At 35.3% G+C, this 4,893-nt stretch overlaps 1 long non-coding RNA gene across 2 annotated transcripts in view; it reads right to left on the minus strand.

Annotated features, from left to right (window-relative positions):
- Positions 1–2,095: 2,095 nt before the first annotated feature.
- The window catches only part of LOC133712717 (uncharacterized), a 3,242-nt gene continuing 444 nt past the window's right edge, over positions 2,096–4,893 (minus strand). The window contains exons 1-7 of one of the 2 annotated variants that reach the window (XR_009847562.1): positions 4,816–4,893; positions 4,641–4,704; positions 4,336–4,387; positions 4,164–4,226; positions 3,731–3,911; positions 2,886–3,032; positions 2,096–2,358 (exon numbers count right to left, since the gene is read on the minus strand). The exon at positions 4,816–4,893 is cut by the window's right edge and continues 444 nt beyond it. This is a non-coding gene — a long non-coding RNA (uncharacterized LOC133712717). The remainder of the gene's footprint in view (positions 2,359–2,885; positions 3,033–3,730; positions 3,912–4,163; positions 4,227–4,335; positions 4,388–4,640; positions 4,705–4,815) is intronic. The other variant, XR_009847561.1, reaches the window with a different exon arrangement.

Here is a 4,893-nt window from a genome sequence, read left to right on the forward strand (position 1 = left end):
CTAACAACCATATATATATATATATATATATATGAACCCCCTATTAGAGTATTAGGTGCAGGTCTTATATGTAGCCGTATTTTACAGTCCAGCTTATCCGTATTTCTTAAATTGCAGAGCAAACTCATATCTGCATCTAATAAATGTTAGTGATTCTCTGCGATCTTTGAGACCTTGTGAAAGAAATTGCAGGCTTTTAAATATTAATGTGCAGGCAACCAATGGACTACACAATACTTTTAAATTCATCCACAGAAACAGGACTCTAAAATTTAGTGAGACCAGGGGTTTCAATATATGGGATTTCAAATGTGACATCATCAGGAGGTTCTACAGAAACAACTTTTTCAAAATTGAACAGCTATGCCTTTCAAATACATTCATGGAAAATCATAGATCGACAAGCCAGAATTTTAAACAAGAAAACAAGTCATGGAAAATCCACCAAAACAAATCTTCCAGCTCTCTATTCAATACCAAAGACAAGACAAGCAAATACTATCTTTTTCACTCTTCAATAAAAACAGTATCAATAGAGAAAAGACACTGTGAAATTTATCATAAAGGCATTACTAACAATTTAACAGCCAAAAGGGAAATTACAGACAAAAAGAATGCACTCATTAAAACAATATACTTGACAAACATACCCACAAATCAAAGTTCCCGTTCTTGGTTTTCTTTAATGCACCCAAGTCAATTTTCTTTAATCACTTGACAAAGGCAATATGAATTTTCAAACTTTCTTCCAATTGCTGTAGTTTTTGAAGAAATGACAAGGATAGGGAAACTTGATGTTTACAACTAATGCCTTCATGAAATTAAGACTAACTTTCTCGCATTCAATTCCAGAAGCACAAAATGGGGTTGATTCACACATATCAGGTCACTACAAATTGCAATTAGGAATTTACAGCAAACACACAACTGAACATCTTCAACAAAGATGAATCACAACCTTCCCCTTTCATACACGACTGAATAACTAAACCCTAATCAATTCACAGTAGAGGAATCACAAAAGGAAGACTCACCCAGTTCATAGAAAATAAAAAAGGCGATACATTGAATGACCTTACCTGATAGAGACGAAGAGAATGATTTTGATTGAATGACCTTGCTTGATTCTGAAGTCGTAATAGCAACAAAGAATTGCTAAAAACTTGCTTTGAGCGAGCGAGCAAGAGGAAGAGGGCGAGAGAGAGAGAGAGAGAGTCTTGCCGTCTAGCTATAGGAGACGTGATAGGAACCGACTTTAGGTCGATGTGCAGTTTCTTTTTTTTTTTTTTTTTTTTTGGTTGCTGATACGACGTATTTTAAGTTGTGTCGCAAACCCTCCTTATTTTCTGCCTATTTACGACAATTTGTGCGACGGCACTTAATGGGGGACACAAATATATTGGCGCCAACTTTGGGCGCTTAAATCTGCCTAAAATTAAAGATAATTGCGACGGCCGCGCCTCGTGTCGCAAATAAGGTGTCACAAATAATGCTTTTTCTTGTAGTGTGTGTTGGCTAACCAAGATCGTGGGCTTGCCTGGTTTAGGCCCACTATGTTTGTTTCCTTCTTGTTTCGTTTGGGCCTTTTGGGCCTTTGTTGTCTACTTATGTTTTCATCTGGAAGGCCTAGTTGTCTTTCTTGTGTAATAGTTTCTCTTCTTTAATATATCAGTTCTTGTTGATTGCCAAAAAAAAAAAAAAAAAACTTTGTATTAGATCGATACCGCAAGTTTGCTCTTATGTCTATTGTCATTTTTTTTAGGGCTAAATCACTACTAAAAAAAACTCCAATTGCGACGGCAGTTTGCGACGGCAAATTGTGATTTTGCCGTAGCAAATACTTTTCGCGACGGCAAATTAAGCTTTTGCGACGGAAATGTAAGCGTTGCAATAGGTGGCGTCACAAGATCCATTTGCGACGGTAAATTTCCGTTGCAAAAAGTATTTGCGACGGAAACTATTGCCGTCGCAAAAACTAATTTAGTTGCGACGGATACTTTGCCGTCGCAAAAAGATATTTAATTATAAAAAAAAATCTGGTGTGAATTTCACACCAAAGCTAGTATTGTACTACAAAAATTATAAGGTGAAAATGTTAAAATAGCATATGAACTAATTTCAATTACAAACCAACAATCACAATTGTAAGACCAACCAAAGGTTTTGCAAAATTACAAGCATCAAAATACCTAAAACTACCAAGTTTCTTGTTGAAATTAAGAGTTACACCCAAAAACAGTTGGAATGAGACCTTGGGTTGCCCAGGAACAATCCTATTAGCTTCTTCTTCATTCACTGATCCATGACTTGTGCTTTTGAACAGCCCCACAAGCAAAATAGAGACATATCCTCAATAACCTAACCCACAAATAGCAGATAACAAGTAAATACCAAAGAGAGAAATTAAATGAACCATATCCTCTATTTGCAGAAAGTGTTATGCAAGGCTCAAGATAGCATCCTAATGTGCATGGTATGAGATATATGATTTAACAACTTATAGTGAATACCCAGACACTATAAACACATGTTCAAAATAACCCATAGTCTGGTTTTTCCACCGTGATTATACTGTTGTTCATACAGCCCCAAGTATTTCATTATTGGGTCACACATGAATACGTGAATTCCGTATGTGTACTGAAATGAATACCCAACTCATACATTAACCCATATATTTGATCAAAAACATTCATCTGATATATGGATGTTAAATTGTATAGACAATAGGACCAGGTCTACCTGTGCTGCAGGACAAATCAATGCATTGTAATATAAATCCCTTGTTACTGTTTTCTCCTCATGTTCAATATCATAAATTTTTCTTTTCCAGATAACCAAAATCAATGTTCAGTTTTCAGATGAGTGCATAGAGGCAGACGTACCTTGAAGATGAACAAGTCCACCATGGATCCCTGGGCATCTCTCCAAGTCCAACTTGATCAAGCCAAATAAATTAGCTAAGGCACTCATTCCATGAGAAGTAATTGCACCAATTCTTCTAAAACTCAAATTTGTCAAGTTAGATAGACCTGAAGGAAGATAACATAAGTGTCATATGCTGAACCAAGAAGATGGTCATGATCAATAACATGAATGTTCTTCCAAATTCAGGCATAAAAAATTTAATAACAATGTTGAGCACAAAGAGATAGGATAAACAAAAGCAAAAAATAACAAAGAAAAAGAAAACAGGTAGTATAGTTTGAGTTATAACCCTGTCGAGTTGTGAAAACTGTGCATTTTGAAATGCAACATGTCAAATAGAATATAAGATCGCATGAAAACTGTGCATTTGCATAACACTTTCTGCAAATGGTTCATTCCACAAGAATGAACCATTTGCACATGAAGTGTACAAGAAGAATATCAAGGAATGTAATACACTGAAAAAGAAGAAGCAGAGCAAGGCATATGGGGGCATGGACAGCTCTCTATGATATGATTTCTAATGATTGCAAGAGTGCTGAAATTTTAAATTTTATATTGGCATAAACCTACATATTTCAGATCCAATAACATTGACTTGTAGCCAACAAAAAAAACAAGTTGGATTCTTTACACACCCACATATGAATTCTGAATCTAGGCATCAAAATCCAATTCCATTCAACAAATGCAGAATCCAAAATTCAAGATACAAATTATGTAAACCCAGAAGATAGGAAACAAGAAAGTTACAAAGTCAGATCAGAAAAAAGAAGTCAAATGTGTAAGAAGGATCACTCACTCTGGAGGGAGCTGACACAAGGGAAGGAGAATGGAAGTGTCTCTGAAAGTTGCAGAGAAGAAATCACATTTTGGGTGTACATTCAGTTTCAATTAATTTCTCAACAATCTGGGTGGTAGTGGCAGTGGGAGTGGCCATGTCTTATGATATGTCTGTGTGATCTGCTGCTTGTCTTGTTCACCTAAAATGACAAAGATAAAATGATCCTATAGCATGAAGATAATATAATCATTCGTCAAACCAACCAAACTCATCATCCAAAACCCGAATTGTTTCCATTAATCTACAAGAGCAGAAAAATATATGAAGCTAGAGAAGATTGTCCATATATTATTTTTCATTCACTTGATAATACACGAACTTATTAATAGATGAATTTAACTTTAGCTACAATGCACCAATAATAGGTAAATTTAACTTTAGTTCATCAAACCTTTTAAACTCAAAGTTGCATCCCAGCCCACAAGCTCGGCTGTCACAGACAAGATAATCAAACCTGTGAATCATTAATATATCCATAGCATTAGATTCCATGAAGAAATATACATAACAAACATAAACTAGAGTTCAGATGAGCAACACAGATGATGAAAAGGCTTCCATACCATTACGCCCAGTTGCCACAATTTCATACAGAAAAGGCTTCTCCCTGGAGCTCTACACAAACAATAAACAAAAAGAAACAAATGTAACAGCAAGAATAAGTAAAAGCAAGAATCCATAATATCATAAAAGCAAGAATCCAGAGTATCATAAAACCAAGAATCACTAACACAGTCTCCAGAACCTTAATAAGAGACAGTATCTACAACTGACTGTAATAGAAATTATCAAACAAGATACAGTATATGAACATCAACACATCTATTTGCCCAATTGCAGAAATAATCAAAAATTAGTAAATGGGTACCTAAATTTGAAGCGAAACACATTGGAATCTTCAATTTCACGCCCCAAAAAGACTAGCAGAGTAGCTATGAACACAAAATTTAAAAAATTTAACAAAGTACATATAAGTAAGGTAATCTTGGAAATCCTAATTCGTGTATTGATGTGGAAAAACTATGAGGAATCGAGATGGTTACCTTGTAGAATTGAAATTGAGGTTTGGATCCTCAGTGCCCAATTCGAATTGGGGTTTTGGTGTTAGGGGAATTAGGCTC

This window comes from Rosa rugosa, chromosome 5, assembly GCF_958449725.1.
Source record: "Rosa rugosa chromosome 5, drRosRugo1.1, whole genome shotgun sequence".
Classification (NCBI taxonomy): domain Eukaryota; kingdom Viridiplantae; phylum Streptophyta; class Magnoliopsida; order Rosales; family Rosaceae; genus Rosa; species Rosa rugosa.